Source organism: Oncorhynchus mykiss, chromosome 10 (assembly GCF_013265735.2).
Source record: "Oncorhynchus mykiss isolate Arlee chromosome 10, USDA_OmykA_1.1, whole genome shotgun sequence".
In the NCBI taxonomy this organism is placed as follows: domain Eukaryota; kingdom Metazoa; phylum Chordata; class Actinopteri; order Salmoniformes; family Salmonidae; genus Oncorhynchus; species Oncorhynchus mykiss.
In genome coordinates this window covers 83,472,406-83,496,262 of record NC_048574.1, presented here as the reverse complement: position 1 = coordinate 83,496,262, position 23,857 = coordinate 83,472,406, and the positions used below count along the sequence as shown (strand labels likewise).

At 42.6% G+C, this 23,857-nt stretch overlaps 12 non-coding genes and 1 pseudogene across 12 annotated transcripts; all 13 read left to right on the top strand.

The window, feature by feature from the left end:
* The first annotated feature begins 361 nt into the window (after window positions 1-361).
* Window positions 362-525, top strand: LOC118936960. Its single transcript, XR_005034386.1, has one exon. It is a non-coding gene; the product is annotated as a U1 spliceosomal RNA (small nuclear RNA).
* A 1,761-nt stretch (window positions 526-2,286) lies between these two features.
* On the top strand, window positions 2,287-2,434 carry LOC118937009 (annotated as a pseudogene).
* Window positions 2,435-4,195: 1,761 nt separating this feature from the next.
* On the top strand, window positions 4,196-4,358 carry LOC118936988. The gene has a single exon (XR_005034412.1). It is a non-coding gene; the product is annotated as a U1 spliceosomal RNA (small nuclear RNA).
* Window positions 4,359-6,120: 1,762 nt separating this feature from the next.
* On the top strand, window positions 6,121-6,283 carry LOC118937000. The gene has a single exon (XR_005034423.1). It is a non-coding gene; the product is annotated as a U1 spliceosomal RNA (small nuclear RNA).
* A 1,762-nt stretch (window positions 6,284-8,045) lies between these two features.
* LOC118936987 lies at window positions 8,046-8,208 on the top strand. The gene has a single exon (XR_005034411.1). It is a non-coding gene; the product is annotated as a U1 spliceosomal RNA (small nuclear RNA).
* Window positions 8,209-9,987: 1,779 nt separating this feature from the next.
* On the top strand, window positions 9,988-10,151 carry LOC118936963. Its single transcript, XR_005034389.1, has one exon. It is a non-coding gene; the product is annotated as a U1 spliceosomal RNA (small nuclear RNA).
* A 1,760-nt stretch (window positions 10,152-11,911) lies between these two features.
* LOC118937110 lies at window positions 11,912-12,075 on the top strand. Its single transcript, XR_005034504.1, has one exon. It is a non-coding gene; the product is annotated as a U1 spliceosomal RNA (small nuclear RNA).
* Window positions 12,076-13,834: 1,759 nt separating this feature from the next.
* On the top strand, window positions 13,835-13,998 carry LOC118937109. The gene has a single exon (XR_005034503.1). It is a non-coding gene; the product is annotated as a U1 spliceosomal RNA (small nuclear RNA).
* Window positions 13,999-15,788: 1,790 nt separating this feature from the next.
* On the top strand, window positions 15,789-15,952 carry LOC118937108. The gene has a single exon (XR_005034502.1). It is a non-coding gene; the product is annotated as a U1 spliceosomal RNA (small nuclear RNA).
* A 1,790-nt stretch (window positions 15,953-17,742) lies between these two features.
* On the top strand, window positions 17,743-17,906 carry LOC118936962. The gene has a single exon (XR_005034388.1). It is a non-coding gene; the product is annotated as a U1 spliceosomal RNA (small nuclear RNA).
* Window positions 17,907-19,667: 1,761 nt separating this feature from the next.
* Window positions 19,668-19,831, top strand: LOC118937107. Its single transcript, XR_005034501.1, has one exon. It is a non-coding gene; the product is annotated as a U1 spliceosomal RNA (small nuclear RNA).
* A 1,760-nt stretch (window positions 19,832-21,591) lies between these two features.
* Window positions 21,592-21,755, top strand: LOC118936961. The gene has a single exon (XR_005034387.1). It is a non-coding gene; the product is annotated as a U1 spliceosomal RNA (small nuclear RNA).
* A 1,760-nt stretch (window positions 21,756-23,515) lies between these two features.
* On the top strand, window positions 23,516-23,679 carry LOC118937106. The gene has a single exon (XR_005034500.1). It is a non-coding gene; the product is annotated as a U1 spliceosomal RNA (small nuclear RNA).
* Window positions 23,680-23,857: the final 178 nt, after the last annotated feature.

The window sequence follows — 23,857 nt, the reverse complement described above, 5'->3', positions numbered from 1 at the left end:
AACGTCTGGAACGCTACAAAACACCAGAAATAAGTGGTGTCTTTCGGTTGGCTGTGTGCACGAATGTGATTTCAGCATTTTGGTACATCGCCTACTTGTGTGTAACCAGACGGACATTTAGACAACAAATGCAATGTATATAGAATTTCTACCGTGTTGCTTGATGGGAAAATAGTCGGTCCGTGATATAATATAGTAAAACAAAATGTATTGCTTTTTCTTCGCCTTGTCCGCAACTGTATTCGTAAACGTCATTAAACCCTGTTCAATATGATGTGGTATTATCAGTAGTAGAAGTGGTAACCGTGAGTCAAACACCTTTGTCCTGGAAGGAGTGCTCCTCTACCAACGTGTACAACTCATACTTACCTGGCAAGGGAGACACCGTGATCACGAAGGCGGTTCACCCAGGGCGCGGCTCAGCCATTGCACTCCGGCTGTGCTGACCCCTGCGAATTTCTCAAATGTGGAAATCTCGATTGCATAATTTCTGGTAGTGGGGGACTGCGTTCGCGCTCTCCCCTGATCTTGATGTTAAAAATAATGGAGGAATGTGTTAAATTCGGAGTTCTATTGAGTTTCGTGTTGAGAAGGAGATTTTTTACTTATCAGATGAACAGACTGGGGTCTGTTTATAAGTCAACTAAAGGCCTCAGAGATACATGTCTGTCTTCTGATAACCCGGATGTGTGTGATATGTTATTGTAGCACTGGTGATTATGCCTGTCATGTCCTGATAATGTCAAGGAAAAGGCCTACTTGTGAATGGATCATTTTGTGCCCTCAGGACGTAATGTGGATTGAGGTATTTTATTTGCTAGATTATTAAATCATTTATAGGACAGTTTGTCATTTAAGACCACAGTAAATGTCAACCATTACCATGCCACAGTCATTGCCCTGGTCAACCATTACCATTCCACAGTCATTTCCCTGCTCAACCATTACCATGCCACAGACATTTCCCTGGTCAACCATTACCATGCCACAGACATTTCCCTGGTCAATCATTACCATTCCACAGTCATTTCCCTGCTCAACCATTACCATGCCACAGACATTTCCCTGGTCAACCATTACCATGCCACAGACATTTCCCTGGTCAACCATTACCACGCCACAGTCATGTCCCTGGTCAAACATTACCATTCCACAGACATTTCCCTGGTCAACCATTACCATTCCACAGACATGTCCCTGGTCTACAATGCCACAGACATTTCCCTGGTCAACCATTACCATGCCACAGTCATGTCCCTGGTCAAACATTACCATTCCACAGACATTTCCCTGGTCAACCATTACCTTGACAACAGACATTTCCCTGGTCAACCATTACCATGCCACAGACATGTCCCTGGTCCACTTATTTCCTGATGAAATCAGTCAATAAGATGGATTCTGTTGTTCCAAGATGCAGATCCATTCCACAGACATTTCTGCAGGTTTTTTTTTTTTGCAGTGAGAATGTGTAGTGAGGTATTCTGCCAAAATGTATTTAGGCATATTAAAACACTTCAGTTTAACCCTGATCGCGAGTATCATCCTGTCAATTTACAGATACAATTACAAATACGAGTATGGCCATGTCACTGTACATAGATCTTTCTATTTTCATGTTCTACTGTGTTATTGACTACGTTTGTTTACGTGTAACTCTGTGTTGTTGTTGTTGTCGCATTGCTGTGCTTTATTCTTGGCCAGGTCGCAGTTGTAAATGAGAACTTGTTCCCAACTGGCCGACCTGGCTAAATAAAGGTAAAATAAAATAAACACCCTTGTAGCTACTACTGTGTCTTTGTTGACGTTGAAGTAGTAGGCTACTGTTTCTCCTCCGTATCTGTGGGTCGTATGCCACCCTGTGGTCGATGGTGGAGTCATATTTTACTGAGAGCAGAAAACAAGCGTGATGAAACTATTCCTACAACGTCTGGAACGCTACAAAACACCAGAAATAAGTGGTGTCTTTCGGTTGGCTGTGTGCACGAATGTGATTTCAGCATTTTGGTACATCGCCTACTTGTGTGTAACCAGACGGACATTTAGACAACAAATGCAATGTATATAGAATTTCTACCGTGTTGCTTGATGGGAAAATAGTCGGTCCGTGATATAATATAGTAAAACAAAATGTATTGCTTTTTCTTCGCCTTGTCCGCAACTGTATTCGTAAACGTCATTAAACCCTGTTCAATATGATGTGGTATTATCAGTAGTAGAAGTGGTAACCGTGAGTCAAACACCTTTGTCCTGGAAGGAGTGCTCCTCTACCAACGTGTACAACTCATACTTACCTGGCAAGGGAGACACCGTGATCACGAAGGCGGTTCACCCAGGGCGAGGCTCAGCCATTGCACTCCGGCTGTGCTGACCCCTGCGAAATCTCGATTGCATAATTTCTGGTAGTGGGGGACTGCGTTCGCGCTCTCCCCTGATCTTGATGTTAAAAATAATGGAGGAATGTGTTAAATTCGGAGTTCTATTGAGTTTCGTGTTGAGAAGGAGATTTTTTACTTATCAGATGAACAGACTGGGGTCTGTTTATAAGTCAACTAAAGGCCTCAGAGATACATGTCTGTCTTCTGATAACCCGGATGTGTGTGATATGTTATTGTAGCACTGGTGATTATGCCTGTCATGTCCTGATAATGTCAAGGAAAAGGCCTACTTGTGAATGGATCATTTTGTGCCCTCAGGACGTAATGTGGATTGAGGTATTTTATTTGCTAGATTATTAAATCATTTATAGGACAGTTTGTCATTTAAGACCACAGTAAATGTCAACCATTACCATGCCACAGTCATTGCCCTGGTCAACCATTACCATTCCACAGTCATTTCCCTGCTCAACCATTACCATGCCACAGACATTTCCCTGGTCAACCATTACCATGCCACAGACATTTCCCTGGTCAATCATTACCATTCCACAGTCATTTCCCTGCTCAACCATTACCATGCCACAGACATTTCCCTGGTCAACCATTACCATGCCACAGACATTTCCCTGGTCAACCATTACCACGCCACAGTCATGTCCCTGGTCAAACATTACCATTCCACAGACATTTCCCTGGTCAACCATTACCATTCCACAGACATGTCCCTGGTCTACAATGCCACAGACATTTCCCTGGTCAACCATTACCATGCCACAGTCATGTCCCTGGTCAAACATTACCATTCCACAGACATTTCCCTGGTCAACCATTACCTTGACAACAGACATTTCCCTGGTCAACCATTACCATGCCACAGACATGTCCCTGGTCCACTTATTTCCTGATGAAATCAGTCAATAAGATGGATTCTGTTGTTCCAAGATGCAGATCCATTCCACAGACATTTCTGCAGGTTTTTTTTTTTTGCAGTGAGAATGTGTAGTGAGGTATTCTGCCAAAATGTATTTAGGCATATTAAAACACTTCAGTTTAACCCTGATCGCGAGTATCATCCTGTCAATTTACAGATACAATTACAAATACGAGTATGGCCATGTCACTGTACATAGATCTTTCTATTTTCATGTTCTACTGTGTTATTGACTACGTTTGTTTACGTGTAACTCTGTGTTGTTGTTGTTGTCGCATTGCTGTGCTTTATTCTTGGCCAGGTCGCAGTTGTAAATGAGAACTTGTTCCCAACTGGCCGACCTGGCTAAATAAAGGTAAAATAAAATAAACACCCTTGTAGCTACTACTGTGTCTTTGTTGACGTTGAAGTAGTAGGCTACTGTTTCTCCTCCGTATCTGTGGGTCGTATGCCACCCTGTGGTCGATGGTGGAGTCATATTTTACTGAGAGCAGAAAACAAGCGTGATGAAACTATTCCTACAACGTCTGGAACGCTACAAAACACCAGAAATAAGTGGTGTCTTTCGGTTGGCTGTGTGCACGAATGTGAATTCAGCATTTTGGTACATCGCCTACTTGTGTGTAACCAGACGGACATTTAGACAACAAATGCAATGTATATAGAATTTCTACCGTGTTGCTTGATGGGAAAATAGTCGGTCCGTGATATAATATAGTAAAACAAAATGTATTGCTTTTTCTTCGCCTTGTCCGCAACTGTATTCGTAAACGTCATTAAACCCTGTTCAATATGATGTGGTATTATCAGTAGTAGAAGTGGTAACCGTGAGTCAAACACCTTTGTCCTGGAAGGAGTGCTCCTCTACCAACGTGTACAACTCATACTTACCTGGCAAGGGAGACACCGTGATCACGAAGGCGGTTCACCCAGGGCGAGGCTCAGCCATTGCACTCGGCTGTGCTGACCCCTGCGAATTTCTCAAATGTGGAAATCTCGATTGCATAATTTCTGGTAGTGGGGGACTGCGTTCGCGCTCTCCCCTGATCTTGATGTTAAAAAGTAATGGAGGAATGTGTTAAATTCGGAGTTCTATTGAGTTTCGTGTTGAGAAGGAGATTTTTTACTTATCAGATGAACAGACTGGGGTCTGTTTATAAGTCAACTAAAGGCCTCAGAGATACATGTCTGTCTTCTGATAACCCGGATGTGTGTGATATGTTATTGTAGCACTGGTGATTATGCCTGTCATGTCCTGATAATGTCAAGGAAAAGGCCTACTTGTGAATGGATCATTTTGTGCCCTCAGGACGTAATGTGGATTGAGGTATTTTATTTGCTAGATTATTAAATCATTTATAGGACAGTTTGTCATTTAAGACCACAGTAAATGTCAACCATTACCATGCCACAGTCATTGCCCTGGTCAACCATTACCATTCCACAGTCATTTCCCTGCTCAACCATTACCATGCCACAGACATTTCCCTGGTCAACCATTACCATGCCACAGACATTTCCCTGGTCAATCATTACCATTCCACAGTCATTTCCCTGCTCAACCATTACCATGCCACAGACATTTCCCTGGTCAACCATTACCATGCCACAGACATTTCCCTGGTCAACCATTACCACGCCACAGTCATGTCCCTGGTCAAACATTACCATTCCACAGACATTTCCCTGGTCAACCATTACCATTCCACAGACATGTCCCTGGTCTACAATGCCACAGACATTTCCCTGGTCAACCATTACCATGCCACAGTCATGTCCCTGGTCAAACATTACCATTCCACAGACATTTCCCTGGTCAACCATTACCTTGACAACAGACATTTCCCTGGTCAACCATTACCATGCCACAGACATGTCCCTGGTCCACTTATTTCCTGATGAAATCAGTCAATAAGATGGATTCTGTTGTTCCAAGATGCAGATCCATTCCACAGACATTTCTGCAGTTTTTTTTTTTTTGCAGTGAGAATGTGTAGTGAGGTATTCTGCCAAAATGTATTTAGGCATATTAAAACACTTCAGTTTAACCCTGATCGCGAGTATCATCCTGTCAATTTACAGATACAATTACAAATACGAGTATGGCCATGTCACTGTACATAGATCTTTCTATTTTCATGTTCTACTGTGTTATTGACTACGTTTGTTTACGTGTAACTCTGTGTTGTTGTTGTTGTCGCATTGCTGTGCTTTATTCTTGGCCAGGTCGCAGTTGTAAATGAGAACTTGTTCCCAACTGGCCGACCTGGCTAAATAAAGGTAAAATAAAATAAACACCCTTGTAGCTACTACTGTGTCTTTGTTGACGTTGAAGTAGTAGGCTACTGTTTCTCCTCCGTATCTGTGGGTCGTATGCCACCCTGTGGTCGATGGTGGAGTCATATTTTACTGAGAGCAGAAAACAAGCGTGATGAAACTATTCCTACAACGTCTGGAACGCTACAAAACACCAGAAATAAGTGGTGTCTTTCGGTTGGCTGTGTGCACGAATGTGAATTCAGCATTTTGGTACATCGCCTACTTGTGTGTAACCAGACGGACATTTAGACAACAAATGCAATGTATATAGAATTTCTACCGTGTTGCTTGATGGGAAAATAGTCGGTCCGTGATATAATATAGTAAAACAAAATGTATTGCTTTTTCTTCGCCTTGTCCGCAACTGTATTCGTAAACGTCATTAAACCCTGTTCAATATGATGTGGTATTATCAGTAGTAGAAGTGGTAACCGTGAGTCAAACACCTTTGTCCTGGAAGGAGTGCTCCTCTACCAACGTGTACAACTCATACTTACCTGGCAAGGGAGACACCGTGATCACGAAGGCGGTTCACCCAGGGCGAGGCTCAGCCATTGCACTCGGCTGTGCTGACCCCTGCGAATTTCTCAAATGTGGAAATCTCGATTGCATAATTTCTGGTAGTGGGGTACTGCGTTCGCGCTCTCCCCTGATCTTGATGTTAAAAAGTAATGGAGGAATGTGTTAAATTCGGAGTTCTATTGAGTTTCGTGTTGAGAAGGAGATTTTTTACTTATCAGATGAACAGACTGGGGTCTGTTTATAAGTCAACTAAAGGCCTCAGAGATACATGTCTGTCTTCTGATAACCCGGATGTGTGTGATATGTTATTGTAGCACTGGTGATTATGCCTGTCATGTCCTGATAATGTCAAGGAAAAGGCCTACTTGTGAATGGATCATTTTGTGCCCTCAGGACGTAATGTGGATTGAGGTATTTTATTTGCTAGATTATTAAATCATTTATAGGACAGTTTGTCATTTAAGACCACAGTAAATGTCAACCATTACCATGCCACAGTCATTGCCCTGGTCAACCATTACCATTCCACAGTCATTTCCCTGCTCAACCATTACCATGCCACAGACATTTCCCTGGTCAACCATTACCATGCCACAGACATTTCCCTGGTCAATCATTACCATTCCACAGTCATTTCCCTGCTCAACCATTACCATGCCACAGACATTTCCCTGGTCAACCATTACCATGCCACAGACATTTCCCTGGTCAACCATTACCACGCCACAGTCATGTCCCTGGTCAAACATTACCATTCCACAGACATTTCCCTGGTCAACCATTACCATTCCACAGACATGTCCCTGGTCTACAATGCCACAGACATTTCCCTGGTCAACCATTACCATGCCACAGTCATGTCCCTGGTCAAACATTACCATTCCACAGACATTTCCCTGGTCAACCATTACCTTGACAACAGACATTTCCCTGGTCAACCATTACCATGCCACAGACATGTCCCTGGTCCACTTATTTCCTGATGAAATCAGTCAATAAGATGGATTCTGTTGTTCCAAGATGCAGATCCATTCCACAGACATTTCTGCAGGTTTTTTTTTTTTGCAGTGAGAATGTGTAGTGAGGTATTCTGCCAAAATGTATTTAGGCATATTAAAACACTTCAGTTTAACCCTGATCGCGAGTATCATCCTGTCAATTTACAGATACAATTACAAATACGAGTATGGCCATGTCACTGTACATAGATCTTTCTATTTTCATGTTCTACTGTGTTATTGACTACGTTTGTTTACGTGTAACTCTGTGTTGTTGTTGTTGTCGCATTGCTGTGCTTTATTCTTGGCCAGGTCGCAGTTGTAAATGAGAACTTGTTCCCAACTGGCCGACCTGGCTAAATAAAGGTAAAATAAAATAAACACCCTTGTAGCTACTACTGTGTCTTTGTTGACGTTGAAGTAGTAGGCTACTGTTTCTCCTCCGTATCTGTGGGTCGTATGCCACCCTGTGGTCGATGGTGGAGTCATATTTTACTGAGAGCAGAAAACAAGCGTGATGAAACTATTCCTACAACGTCTGGAACGCTACAAAACACCAGAAATAAGTGGTGTCTTTCGGTTGGCTGTGTGCACGAATGTGAATTCAGCATTTTGGTACATCGCCTACTTGTGTGTAACCAGACGGACATTTAGACAACAAATGCAATGTATATAGAATTTCTACCGTGTTGCTTGATGGGAAAATAGTCGGTCCGTGATATAATATAGTAAAACAAAATGTATTGCTTTTTCTTCGCCTTGTCCGCAACTGTATTCGTAAACGTCATTAAACCCTGTTCAATATGATGTGGTATTATCAGTAGTAGAAGTGGTAACCGTGAGTCAAACACCTTTGTCCTGGAAGGAGTGCTCCTCTACCAACGTGTACAACTCATACTTACCTGGCAAGGGAGACACCGTGATCACGAAGGCGGTTCACCCAGGGCGAGGCTCAGCCATTGCACTCGGCTGTGCTGACCCCTGCGAATTTCTCAAATGTGGAAATCTCGATTGCATAATTTCTGGTAGTGGGGGACTGCGTTCGCGCTCTCCCCTGATCTTGATGTTAAAAAGTAATGGAGGAATGTGTTAAATTCGGAGTTCTATTGAGTTTCGTGTTGAGAAGGAGATTTTTTACTTATCAGATGAACAGACTGGGGTCTGTTTATAAGTCAACTAAAGGCCTCAGAGATACATGTCTGTCTTCTGATAACCCGGATGTGTGTGATATGTTATTGTAGCACTGGTGATTATGCCTGTCATGTCCTGATAATGTCAAGGAAAAGGCCTACTTGTGAATGGATCATTTTGTGCCCTCAGGACGTAATGTGGATTGAGGTATTTTATTTGCTAGATTATTAAATCATTTATAGGACAGTTTGTCATTTAAGACCACAGTAAATGTCAACCATTACCATGCCACAGTCATTGCCCTGGTCAACCATTACCATTCCACAGTCATTTCCCTGCTCAACCATTACCATGCCACAGACATTTCCCTGGTCAACCATTACCATGCCACAGACATTTCCCTGGTCAATCATTACCATTCCACAGTCATTTCCCTGCTCAAGCATTACCATGCCACAGACATTTCCCTGGTCAACCATTACCATGCCACAGACATTTCCCTGGTCAACCATTACCACGCCACAGTCATGTCCCTGGTCAAACATTACCATTCCACAGACATTTCCCTGGTCAACCATTACCATTCCACAGACATGTCCCTGGTCTACAATGCCACAGACATTTCCCTGGTCAACCATTACCATGCCACAGTCATGTCCCTGGTCAAACATTACCATTCCACAGACATTTCCCTGGTCAACCATTACCTTGACAACAGACATTTCCCTGGTCAACCATTACCATGCCACAGACATGTCCCTGGTCCACTTATTTCCTGATGAAATCAGTCAATAAGATGGATTCTGTTGTTCCAAGATGCAGATCCATTCCACAGACATTTCTGCAGGTTTTTTTTTTTTGCAGTGAGAATGTGTAGTGAGGTATTCTGCCAAAATGTATTTAGGCATATTAAAACACTTCAGTTTAACCCTGATCGCGAGTATCATCCTGTCAATTTACAGATACAATTACAAATACGAGTATGGCCATGTCACTGTACATAGATCTTTCTATTTTCATGTTCTACTGTGTTATTGACTACGTTTGTTTACGTGTAACTCTGTGTTGTTGTTGTTGTCGCATTGCTGTGCTTTATTCTTGGCCAGGTCGCAGTTGTAAATGAGAACTTGTTCCCAACTGGCCGACCTGGCTAAATAAAGGTAAAATAAAATAAACACCCTTGTAGCTACTACTGTGTCTTTGTTGACGTTGAAGTAGTAGGCTACTGTTTCTCCTCCGTATCTGTGGGTCGTATGCCACCCTGTGGTCGATGGTGGAGTCATATTTTACTGAGAGCAGAAAACAAGCGTGATGAAACTATTCCTACAACGTCTGGAACGCTACAAAACACCAGAAATAAGTGGTGTCTTTCGGTTGGCTGTGTGCACGAATGTGAATTCAGCATTTTGGTACATCGCCTACTTGTGTGTAACCAGACGGACATTTAGACAACAAATGCAATGTATATAGAATTTCTACCGTGTTGCTTGATGGGAAAATAGTCGGTCCGTGATATAATATAGTAAAACAAAATGTATTGCTTTTTCTTCGCCTTGTCCGCAACTGTATTCGTAAACGTCATTAAACCCTGTTCAATATGATGTGGTATTATCAGTAGTAGAAGTGGTAACCGTGAGTCAAACACCTTTGTCCTGGAAGGAGTGCTCCTCTACCAACGTGTACAACTCATACTTACCTACAACTCATACTTACCTGGCAAGGGAGACACCGTGATCACGAAGGCGGTTCACCCAGGGCGAGGCTCAGCCATTGCACTCCGGCTGTGCTGACCCCTGCGAATTTCTCAAATGTGGAAATCTCGATTGCTTAATTTCTGGTAGTGGGGGACTGCGTTCGCGCTCTCCCCTGATCTTGATGTTAAAAATAATGGAGGAATGTGTTAAATTCGGAGTTCTATTGAGTTTCGTGTTGAGAAGGAAATTTTTTACTTATCAGATGAACAGACTGGGGTCTGTTTATAAGTCAACTAAAGGCCTCAGAGATACATGTCTGTCTTCTGATAACCCGGATGTGTGTGATATGTTATTGTAGCACTGGTGATTATGCCTGTCATGTCCTGATAATGTCAAGGAAAAGGCCTACTTGTGAATGGATCATTTTGTGCCCTCAGGACGTAATGTGGATTGAGGTATTTTATTTGCTAGATTATTAAATCATTTATAGGACAGTTTGTCATTTCAGACCACAGTAAATGTCAACCATTACCATGCCACTGTCATTGCCCTGGTCAACCATTACCATTCCACAGTCATTTCCCTGCTCAACCATTACCATGCCACAGACATTTCCCTGGTCAACCATTACCATGCCACAGACATTTCCCTGGTCAATCATTACCATTCCACAGTCATTTCCCTGCTCAACCATTACCATGCCACAGACATTTCCCTGGTCAACCATTACCATGCCACAGACATTTCCCTGGTCAACCATTACCACGCCACAGTCATGTCCCTGGTCAAACATTACCATTCCACAGACATTTCCCTGGTCAACCATTACCATTCCACAGACATGTCCCTGGTCTACAATGCCACAGACATTTCCCTGGTCAACCATTACCATGCCACAGTCATGTCCCTGGTCAAACATTACCATTCCACAGACATTTCCCTGGTCAACCATTACCTTGACAACAGACATTTCCCTGGTCAACCATTACCATGCCACAGACATGTCCCTGGTCCACTTATTTCCTGATGAAATCAGTCAATAAGATGGATTCTGTTGTTCCAAGATGCAGATCCATTCCACAGACATTTCTGCAGGTTTTTTTTTTTGCAGTGAGAATGTGTAGTGAGGTATTCTGCCAAAATGTATTTAGGCATATTAAAACACTTCAGTTTAACCCTGATCGCGAGTATCATCCTGTCAATTTACAGATACAATTACAAATACGAGTATGGCCATGTCACTGTACATAGATCTTTCTATTTTCATGTTCTACTGTGTTATTGACTACGTTTGTTTACGTGTAACTCTGTGTTGTTGTTGTTGTCGCATTGCTGTGCTTTATTCTTGGCCAGGTCGCAGTTGTAAATGAGAACTTGTTCCCAACTGGCCGACCTGGCTAAATAAAGGTAAAATAAAATAAACACCCTTGTAGCTACTACTGTGTCTTTGTTGACGTTGAAGTAGTAGGCTACTGTTTCTCCTCCGTATCTGTGGGTCGTATGCCACCCTGTGGTCGATGGTGGAGTCATATTTTACTGAGAGCAGAAAACAAGCGTGATGAAACTATTCCTACAACGTCTGGAACGCTACAAAACACCAGAAATAAGTGGTGTCTTTCGGTTGGCTGTGTGCACGAATGTGATTTCAGCATTTTGGTACATCGCCTACTTGTGTGTAACCAGACGGACATTTAGACAACAAATGCAATGTATATAGAATTTCTACCGTGTTGCTTGATGGGAAAATAGTCGGTCCGTGATATAATATAGTAAAACAAAATGTATTGCTTTTTCTTCGCCTTGTCCGCAACTGTATTCGTAAACGTCATTAAACCCTGTTCAATATGATGTGGTATTATCAGTAGTAGAAGTGGTAACCGTGAGTCAAACACCTTTGTCCTGGAAGGAGTGCTCCTCTACCAACGTGTACAACTCATACTTACCTGGCAAGGGAGACACCGTGATCACGAAGGCGGTTCACCCAGGGCGAGGCTCAGCCATTGCACTCCGGCTGTGCTGACCCCTGCGAATTTCTCAAATGTGGAAATCTCGATTGCATAATTTCTGGTAGTGGGGGACTGCGTTCGCGCTCTCCCCTGATCTTGATGTTAAAAAGTAATGGAGGAACGTGTTAAATTCGGAGTTCTATTGAGTTTCGTGTTGAGAAGGAGATTTTTTACTTATCAGATGAACAGACTGGGGTCTGTTTATAAGTCAACTAAAGGCCTCAGAGATACATGTCTGTCTTCTGATAACCCGGATGTGTGTGATATGTTATTGTAGCACTGGTGATTATGCCTGTCATGTCCTGATAATGTCAAGGAAAAGGCCTACTTGTGAATGGATCATTTTGTGCCCTCAGGACGTAATGTGGATTGAGGTATTTTATTTGCTAGATTATTAAATCATTTATAGGACAGTTTGTCATTTAAGACCACAGTAAATGTCAACCATTACCATGCCACAGTCATTGCCCTGGTCAACCATTACCATTCCACAGTCATTTCCCTGCTCAACCATTACCATGCCACAGACATTTCCCTGGTCAACCATTACCATGCCACAGACATTTCCCTGGTCAATCATTACCATTCCACAGTCATTTCCCTGCTCAACCATTACCATGCCACAGACATTTCCCTGGTCAACCATTACCATGCCACAGACATTTCCCTGGTCAACCATTACCACGCCACAGTCATGTCCCTGGTCAAACATTACCATTCCACAGACATTTCCCTGGTCAACCATTACCATTCCACAGACATGTCCCTGGTCTACAATGCCACAGACATTTCCCTGGTCAACCATTACCATGCCACAGTCATGTCCCTGGTCAAACATTACCATTCCACAGACATTTCCCTGGTCAACCATTACCTTGACAACAGACATTTCCCTGGTCAACCATTACCATGCCACAGACATGTCCCTGGTCCACTTATTTCCTGATGAAATCAGTCAATAAGATGGATTCTGTTGTTCCAAGATGCAGATCCATTCCACAGACATTTCTGCAGGTTTTTTTTTTTTGCAGTGAGAATGTGTAGTGAGGTATTCTGCCAAAATGTATTTAGGCATATTAAAACACTTCAGTTTAACCCTGATCGCGAGTATCATCCTGTCAATTTACAGATACAATTACAAATACGAGTATGGCCATGTCACTGTACATAGATCTTTCTATTTTCATGTTCTACTGTGTTATTGACTACGTTTGTTTACGTGTAACTCTGTGTTGTTGTTGTCGCATTGCTGTGCTTTATTCTTGGCCAGGTCGCAGTTGTAAATGAGAACTTGTTCCCAACTGGCCGACCTGGCTAAATAAAGGTAAAATAAAATAAACACCCTTGTAGCTACTACTGTGTCTTTGTTGACGTTGAAGTAGTAGGCTACTGTTTCTCCTCCGTATCTGTGGGTCGTATGCCACCCTGTGGTCGATGGTGGAGTCATATTTTACTGAGAGCAGAAAACAAGCGTGATGAAACTATTCCTACAACGTCTGGAACGCTACAAAACACCAGAAATAAGTGGTGTCTTTCGGTTGGCTGTGTGCACGAATGTGAATTCAGCATTTTGGTACATCGCCTACTTGTGTGTAACCAGACGGACATTTAGACAACAAATGCAATGTATATAGAATTTCTACCGTGTTGCTTGATGGGAAAATAGTCGGTCCGTGATATAATATAGTAAAACAAAATGTATTGCTTTTTCTTCGCCTTGTCCGCAACTGTATTCGTAAACGTCATTAAACCCTGTTCAATATGATGTGGTATTATCAGTAGTAGAAGTGGTAACCGTGAGTCAAACACCTTTGTCCTGGAAGGAGTGCTCCTCTACCAACGTGTACAACTCATACTTACCTGGCAAGGGAGACACCGTGATCACGAAGGCGGTTCACCCAGGGCGAGGCTCAGCCATTGCACTCCGGCTGTGCTGACCCCTGCGAATTTCTCAAATGTGGAAATCTCGATTGCATAATTTCTGGTAGTGGGGGACTGCGTTCGCGCTCTCCCCTGATCTTGATGTTAAAAATAAGCTAGGGACATATTTAATTCCTTGTGTTCTAACTCGCTCTTCTATTGAGTTTCGTGTTGAGAAGGACATTTGTCAACATTTGCATGTCAGATGAATGGCTATAGAATGTAGGGTCTGTTTATGAGTCAACTAAGGCCTCAGAGATACATTTTGTCTTCTGATAAACCCGGATGTGTGTGATATGTTATTGTAGCACTGGTGATTATGCCTGTCATGTCCTGATAATGTCAAGGAAAAGGCCTACTTGTGAATGGATCATTTTGTGCCCTCAGGACGTAATGTGGATTGAGGTATTTTATTTGCTAGATTATTAAATCATTTATAGGACAGTTTGTCATTTAAAACCACAGTAAATGTCAACCATTACCATGCCACAGTCATTGCCCTGGTCAACCATTACCATTCCACAGTCATTTCCCTGCTCAACCATTACCATGCCACAGACATTTCCCTGGTCAACCATTACCATGCCACAGACATTTCCCTGGTCAATCATTACCATTCCACAGTCATTTCCCTGCTCAACCATTACCATGCCACAGACATTTCCCTGGTCAACCATTACCATGCCACAGACATTTCCCTGGTCAACCATTACCACGCCACAGTCATGTCCCTGGTCAAACATTACCATTCCACAGACATTTCCCTGGTCAACCATTACCATTCCACAGACATGTCCCTGGTCTACAATGCCACAGACATTTCCCTGGTCAACCATTACCATGCCACAGTCATGTCCCTGGTCAAACATTACCATTCCACAGACATTTCCCTGGTCAACCATTACCTTGACAACAGACATTTCCCTGGTCAACCATTACCATGCCACAGACATGTCCCTGGTCCACTTATTTCCTGATGAAATCAGTCAATAAGATGGATTCTGTTGTTCCAAGATGCAGATCCATTCCACAGACATTTCTGCAGGTTTTTTTTTTTTGCAGTGAGAATGTGTAGTGAGGTATTCTGCCAAAATGTATTTAGGCATATTAAAACACTTCAGTTTAACCCTGATCGCGAGTATCATCCTGTCAATTTACAGATACAATTACAAATACGAGTATGGCCATGTCACTGTACATAGATCTTTCTATTTTCATGTTCTACTGTGTTATTGACTACGTTTGTTTACGTGTAACTCTGTGTTGTTGTTGTTGTCGCATTGCTGTGCTTTATTCTTGGCCAGGTCGCAGTTGTAAATGAGAACTTGTTCCCAACTGGCCGACCTGGCTAAATAAAGGTAAAATAAAATAAACACCCTTGTAGCTACTACTGTGTCTTTGTTGACGTTGAAGTAGTAGGCTACTGTTTCTCCTCCGTATCTGTGGGTCGTATGCCACCCTGTGGTCGATGGTGGAGTCATATTTTACTGAGAGCAGAAAACAAGCGTGATGAAACTATTCCTACAACGTCTGGAACGCTACAAAACACCAGAAATAAGTGGTGTCTTTCGGTTGGCTGTGTGCACGAATGTGAATTCAGCATTTTGGTACATCGCCTACTTGTGTGTAACCAGACGGACATTTAGACAACAAATGCAATGTATATAGAATTTCTACCGTGTTGCTTGATGGGAAAATAGTCGGTCCGTGATATAATATAGTAAAACAAAATGTATTGCTTTTTCTTCGCCTTGTCCGCAACTGTATTCGTAAACGTCATTAAACCCTGTTCAATATGATGTGGTATTATCAGTAGTAGAAGTGGTAACCGTGAGTCAAACACCTTTGTCCTGGAAGGAGTGCTCCTCTACCAACGTGTACAACTCATACTTACCTGGCAAGGGAGACACCGTGATCACGAAGGCGGTTCACCCAGGGCGAGGCTCAGCCATTGCACTCCGGCTGTGCTGACCCCTGCGAATTTCTCAAATGTGGAAATCTCGATTGCATAATTTCTGGTAGTGGGGGACTGCGTTCGCGCTCTCCCCTGATCTTGATGTTAAAAATAAGCTAGGGACATATTTAATTCCTTGTGTTCTAACTCGCTCTTCTATTGAGTTTCGTGTTGAGAAGGACATTTGTCAACATTTGCATGTCAGATGAATGGCTATAGAATGTAGGGTCTGTTTATGAGTCAACTAAGGCCTCAGAGATACATTTTGTCTTCTGATAAACCCGGATGTGTGTGATATGTTATTGTAGCACTGGTGATTATGCCTGTCATGTCCTGATAATGTCAAGGAAAAGGCCTACTTGTGAATGGATCATTTTGTGCCCTCAGGACGTAATGTGGATTGAGGTATTTTATTTGCTAGATTATTAAATCATTTATAGGACAGTTTGTCATTTAAAACCACAGTAAATGTCAACCATTACCATGCCACAGTCATTGCCCTGGTCAACCATTACCATTCCACAGTCATTTCCCTGCTCAACCATTACCATGCCACAGACATTTCCCTGGTCAACCATTACCATGCCACAGACATTTCCCTGGTCAATCATTACCATTCCACAGTCATTTCCCTGCTCAACCATTACCATGCCACAGACATTTCCCTGGTCAACCATTACCATGCCACAGACATTTCCCTGGTCAACCATTACCACGCCACAGTCATGTCCCTGGTCAAACATTACCATTCCACAGACATTTCCCTGGTCAACCATTACCATTCCACAGACATGTCCCTGGTCTACAATGCCACAGACATTTCCCTGGTCAACCATTACCATGCCACAGTCATGTCCCTGGTCAAACATTACCATTCCACAGACATTTCCCTGGTCAACCATTACCTTGACAACAGACATTTCCCTGGTCAACCATTACCATGCCACAGACATGTCCCTGGTCCACTTATTTCCTGATGAAATCAGTCAATAAGATGGATTCTGTTGTTCCAAGATGCAGATCCATTCCACAGACATTTCTGCAGGTTTTTTTTTTTTGCAGTGAGAATGTGTAGTGAGGTATTCTGCCAAAATGTATTTAGGCATATTAAAACACTTCAGTTTAACCCTGATCGCGAGTATCATCCTGTCAATTTACAGATACAATTACAAATACGAGTATGGCCATGTCACTGTACATAGATCTTTCTATTTTCATGTTCTACTGTGTTATTGACTACGTTTGTTTACGTGTAACTCTGTGTTGTTGTTGTTGTCGCATTGCTGTGCTTTATTCTTGGCCAGGTCGCAGTTGTAAATGAGAACTTGTTCCCAACTGGCCGACCTGGCTAAATAAAGGTAAAATAAAATAAACACCCTTGTAGCTACTACTGTGTCTTTGTTGACGTTGAAGTAGTAGGCTACTGTTTCTCCTCCGTATCTGTGGGTCGTATGCCACCCTGTGGTCGATGGTGGAGTCATATTTTACTGAGAGCAGAAAACAAGCGTGATGAAACTATTCCTACAACGTCTGGAACGCTACAAAACACCAGAAATAAGTGGTGTCTTTCGGTTGGCTGTGTGCACGAATGTGAATTCAGCATTTTGGTACATCGCCTACTTGTGTGTAACCAGACGGACATTTAGACAACAAATGCAATGTATATAGAATTTCTACCGTGTTGCTTGATGGGAAAATAGTCGGTCCGTGATATAATATAGTAAAACAAAATGTATTGCTTTTTCTTCGCCTTGTCCGCAACTGTATTCGTAAACGTCATTAAACCCTGTTCAATATGATGTGGTATTATCAGTAGTAGAAGTGGTAACCGTGAGTCAAACACCTTTGTCCTGGAAGGAGTGCTCCTCTACCAACGTGTACAACTCATACTTACCTGGCAAGGGAGACACCGTGATCACGAAGGCGGTTCACCCAGGGCGAGGCTCAGCCATTGCACTCCGGCTGTGCTGACCCCTGCGAATTTCTCAAATGTGGAAATCTCGATTGCTTAATTTCTGGTAGTGGGGGACTGCGTTCGCGCTCTCCCCTGATCTTGATGTTAAAAATAATGGAGGAATGTGTTAAATTCGGAGTTCTATTGAGTTTCGTGTTGAGAAGGAGATTTTTTACTTATCAGATGAACAGAATGAGGTCTGTTTATAAGTCAACTAAAGGCCTCAGAGATACATGTCTGTCTTCTGATAACCCGGATGTGTGTGATATGTTATTGTAGCACTGGTGATTATGCCTGTCATGTCCTGATAATGTCAAGGAAAAGGCCTACTTGTGAATGGATCATTTTGTGCCCTCAGGACGTAATGTGGATTGAGGTATTTTATTTGCTAGATTATTAAATCATTTATAGGACAGTTTGTCATTTCAGACCACAGTAAATGTCAACCATTACCATGCCACTGTCATTGCCCTGGTCAACCATTACCATTCCACAGTCATTTCCCTGCTCAACCATTACCATGCCACAGACATTTCCCTGGTCAACCATTACCATGCCACAGACATTTCCCTGGTCAATCATTACCATTCCACAGTCATTTCCCTGCTCAACCATTACCATGCCACAGACATTTCCCTGGTCAACCATTACCATGCCACAGACATTTCCCTGGTCAACCATTACCACGCCACAGTCATGTCCCTGGTCAAACATTACCATTCCACAGACATTTCCCTGGTCAACCATTACCATTCCACAGACATGTCCCTGGTCTACAATGCCACAGACATTTCCCTGGTCAACCATTACCATGCCACAGTCATGTCCCTGGTCAAACATTACCATTCCACAGACATTTCCCTGGTCAACCATTACCTTGACAACAGACATTTCCCTGGTCAACCATTACCATGCCACAGACATGTCCCTGGTCCACTTATTTCCTGATGAAATCAGTCAATAAGATGGATTCTGTTGTTCCAAGATGCAGATCCATTCCACAGACATTTCTGCAGGTTTTTTTTTTTTGCAGTGAGAATGTGTAGTGAGGTATTCTGCCAAAATGTATTTAGGCATATTAAAACACTTCAGTTTAACCCTGATCGCGAGTATCATCCTGTCAATTTACAGATACAATTACAAATACGAGTATGGCCATGTCACTGTACATAGATCTTTCTATTTTCATGTTCTACTGTGTTATTGACTACGTTTGTTTACGTGTAACTCTGTGTTGTTGTTGTTGTCGCATTGCTGTGCTTTATTCTTGGCCAGGTCGCAGTTGTAAATGAGAACTTGTTCCCAACTGGCCGACCTGGCTAAATAAAGGTAAAATAAAATAAACACCCTTGTAGCTACTACTGTGTCTTTGTTGACGTTGAAGTAGTAGGCTACTGTTTCTCCTCCGTATCTGTGGGTCGTATGCCACCCTGTGGTCGATGGTGGAGTCATATTTTACTGAGAGCAGAAAACAAGCGTGATGAAACTATTCCTACAACGTCTGGAACGCTACAAAACACCAGAAATAAGTGGTGTCTTTCGGTTGGCTGTGTGCACGAATGTGAATTCAGCATTTTGGTACATCGCCTACTTGTGTGTAACCAGACGGACATTTAGACAACAAATGCAATGTATATAGAATTTCTACCGTGTTACTTGATGGGAAAATAGTCGGTCCGTGATATAATATAGTAAAACAAAATGTATTGCTTTTTCTTCGCCTTGTCCGCAACTGTATTCGTAAACGTCATTAAACCCTGTTCAATATGATGTGGTATTATCAGTAGTAGAAGTGGTAACCGTGAGTCAAACACCTTTGTCCTGGAAGGAGTGCTCCTCTACCAACGTGTACAACTCATACTTACCTGGCAAGGGAGACACCGTGATCACGAAGGCGGTTCACCCAGGGCGAGGCTCAGCCATTGCACTCCGGCTGTGCTGACCCCTGCGAATTTCTCAAATGTGGAAATCTCGATTGCATAATTTCTGGTAGTGGGGGACTGCGTTCGCGCTCTCCCCTGATCTTGATGTTAAAAATAATGGAGGAATGTGTTAAATTCGGAGTTCTATTGAGTTTCGTGTTGAGAAGGAGATTTTTTACTTATCAGATGAACAGACTGGGGTCTGTTTATAAGTCAACTAAAGGCCTCAGAGATACATGTCTGTCTTCTGATAACCCGGATGTGTGTGATATGTTATTGTAGCACTGGTGATTATGCCTGTCATGTCCTGATAATGTCAAGGAAAAGGCCTACTTGTGAATGGATCATTTTGTGCCCTCAGGACGTAATGTGGATTGAGGTATTTTATTTGCTAGATTATTAAATCATTTATAGGACAGTTTGTCATTTCAGACCACAGTAAATGTCAACCATTACCATGCCACTGTCATTGCCCTGGTCAACCATTACCATTCCACAGTCATTTCCCTGCTCAACCATTACCATGCCACAGACATTTCCCTGGTCAACCATTACCATGCCACAGACATTTCCCTGGTCAATCATTACCATTCCACAGTCATTTCCCTGCTCAACCATTACCATGCCACAGACATTTCCCTGGTCAACCATTACCATGCCACAGACATTTCCCTGGTCAACCATTACCACGCCACAGTCATGTCCCTGGTCAAACATTACCATTCCACAGACATTTCCCTGGTCAACCATTACCATTCCACAGACATGTCCCTGGTCTACAATGCCACAGACATTTCCCTGGTCAACCATTACCATGCCACAGTCATGTCCCTGGTCAAACATTACCATTCCACAGACATTTCCCTGGTCAACCATTACCTTGACAACAGACATTTCCCTGGTCAACCATTACCATGCCACAGACATGTCCCTGGTCCACTTATTTCCTGATGAAATCAGTCAATAAGATGGATTCTGTTGTTCCAAGATGCAGATCCATTCCACAGACATTTCTGCAGGTTTTTTTTTTTGCAGTGAGAATGTGTAGTGAGGTATTCTGCCAAAATGTATTTAGGCATATTAAAACACTTCAGTTTAACCCTGATCGCGAGTATCATCCTGTCAATTTACAGATACAATTACAAATACGAGTATGGCCATGTCACTGTACATAGATCTTTCTATTTTCATGTTCTACTGTGTTATTGACTACGTTTGTTTACGTGTAACTCTGTGTTGTTGTTGTTGTCGCATTGCTGTGCTTTATTCTTGGCCAGGTCGCAGTTGTAAATGAGAACTTGTTCCCAACTGGCCGACCTGGCTAAATAAAGGTAAAATAAAATAAACACCCTTGTAGCTACTACTGTGTCTTTGTTGACGTTGAAGTAGTAGGCTACTGTTTCTCCTCCGTATCTGTGGGTCGTATGCCACCCTGTGGTCGATGGTGGAGTCATATTTTACTGAGAGCAGAAAACAAGCGTGATGAAACTATTCCTACAACGTCTGGAACGCTACAAAACACCAGAAATAAGTGGTGTCTTTCGGTTGGCTGTGTGCACGAATGTGAATTCAGCATTTTGGTACATCGCCTACTTGTGTGTAACCAGACGGACATTTAGACAACAAATGCAATGTATATAGAATTTCTACCGTGTTGCTTGATGGGAAAATAGTCGGTCCGTGATATAATATAGTAAAACAAAATGTATTGCTTTTTCTTCGCCTTGTCCGCAACTGTATTCGTAAACGTCATTAAACCCTGTTCAATATGATGTGGTATTATCAGTAGTAGAAGTGGTAACCGTGAGTCAAACACCTTTGTCCTGGAAGGAGTGCTCCTCTACCAACGTGTACAACTCATACTTACCTGGCAAGGGAGACACCGTGATCACGAAGGCGGTTCACCCAGGGCGAGGCTCAGCCATTGCACTCCGGCTGTGCTGACCCCTGCGAATTTCTCAAATGTGGAAATCTCGATTGCTTAATTTCTGGTAGTGGGGGACTGCGTTCGCGCTCTCCCCTGATCTTGATGTTAAAAATAATGGAGGAATGTGTTAAATTCGGAGTTCTATTGAGTTTCGTGTTGAGAAGGAGATTTTTTACTTATCAGATGAACAGAATGAGGTCTGTTTATAAGTCAACTAAAGGCCTCAGAGATACATGTCTGTCTTCTGATAACCCGGATGTGTGTGATATGTTATTGTAGCACTGGTGATTATGCCTGTCATGTCCTGATAATGTCAAGGAAAAGGCCTACTTGTGAATGGATCATTTTGTGCCCTCAGGACGTAATGTGGATTGAGGTATTTTATTTGCTAGATTATTAAATCATTTATAGGACAGTTTGTCATTTCAGACCACAGTAAATGTCAACCATTACCATGCCACTGTCATTGCCCTGGTCAACCATTACCATTCCACAGTCATTTCCCTGCTCAACCATTACCATGCCACAGACATTTCCCTGGTCAACCATTACCATGCCACAGACATTTCCCTGGTCAATCATTACCATTCCACAGTCATTTCCCTGCTCAACCATTACCATGCCACAGACATTTCCCTGGTCAACCATTACCATGCCACAGACATTTCCCTGGTCAACCATTACCACGCCACAGTCATGTCCCTGGTCAAACATTACCATTCCACAGACATTTCCCTGGTCAACCATTACCATTCCACAGACATGTCCCTGGTCTACAATGCCACAGACATTTCCCTGGTCAACCATTACCATGCCACAGTCATGTCCCTGGTCAAACATTACCATTCCACAGACATTTCCCTGGTCAACCATTACCTTGACAACAGACATTTCCCTGGTCAACCATTACCATGCCACAGACATGTCCCTGGTCCACTTATTTCCTGATGAAATCAGTCAATAAGATGGATTCTGTTGTTCCAAGATGCAGATCCATTCCACAGACATTTCTGCAGGTTTTTTTTTTTGCAGTGAGAATGTGTAGTGAGGTATTCTGCCAAAATGTATTTAGGCATATTAAAACACTTCAGTTTAACCCTGATCGCGAGTATCATCCTGTCAATTTACAGATACAATTACAAATACGAGTATGGCCATGTCACTGTACATAGATCTTTCTATTTTCATGTTCTACTGTGTTATTGACTACGTTTGTTTACGTGTAACTCTGTGTTGTTGTTGTTGTCGCATTGCTGTGCTTTATTCTTGGCCAGGTCGCAGTTGTAAATGAGAACTTGTTCCCAACTGGCCGACCTGGCTAAATAAAGGTAAAATAAAATAAACACCCTTGTAGCTACTACTGTGTCTTTGTTGACGTTGAAGTAGTAGGCTACTGTTTCTCCTCCGTATCTGTGGGTCGTATGCCACCCTGTGGTCGATGGTGGAGTCATATTTTACTGAGAGCAGAAAACAAGCGTGATGAAACTATTCCTACAACGTCTGGAACGCTACAAAACACCAGAAATAAGTGGTGTCTTTCGGTTGGCTGTGTGCACGAATGTGAATTCAGCATTTTGGTACATCGCCTACTTGTGTGTAACCAGACGGACATTTAGACAACAAATGCAATGTATATAGAATTTCTACCGTGTTGCTTGATGGGAAAATAGTCGGTCCGTGATATAATATAGTAAAACAAAATGTATTGCTTTTTCTTCGCCTTGTCCGCAACTGTATTCGTAAACGTCATTAAACCCTGTTCAATATGATGTGGTATTATCAGTAGTAGAAGTGGTAACCGTGAGTCAAACACCTTTGTCCTGGAAGGAGTGCTCCTCTACCAACGTGTACAACTCATACTTACCTGGCAAGGGAGACACCGTGATCACGAAGGCGGTTCACCCAGGGCGAGGCTCAGCCATTGCACTCCGGCTGTGCTGACCCCTGCGAATTTCTCAAATGTGGAAATCTCGATTGCATAATTTCTGGTAGTGGGGGACTGCGTTCGCGCTCTCCCCTGATCTTGATGTTAAAAATAATGGAGGAATGTGTTAAATTCGGAGTTCTATTGAGTTTCGTGTTGAGAAGGAGATGTTTTACTTATCAGATGAACAGACTGGGGTCTGTTTATAAGTCAACTAAAGGCCTCAGAGATACATGTCTGTCTTCTGATAACCCGGATGTGTGTGATATGTTAT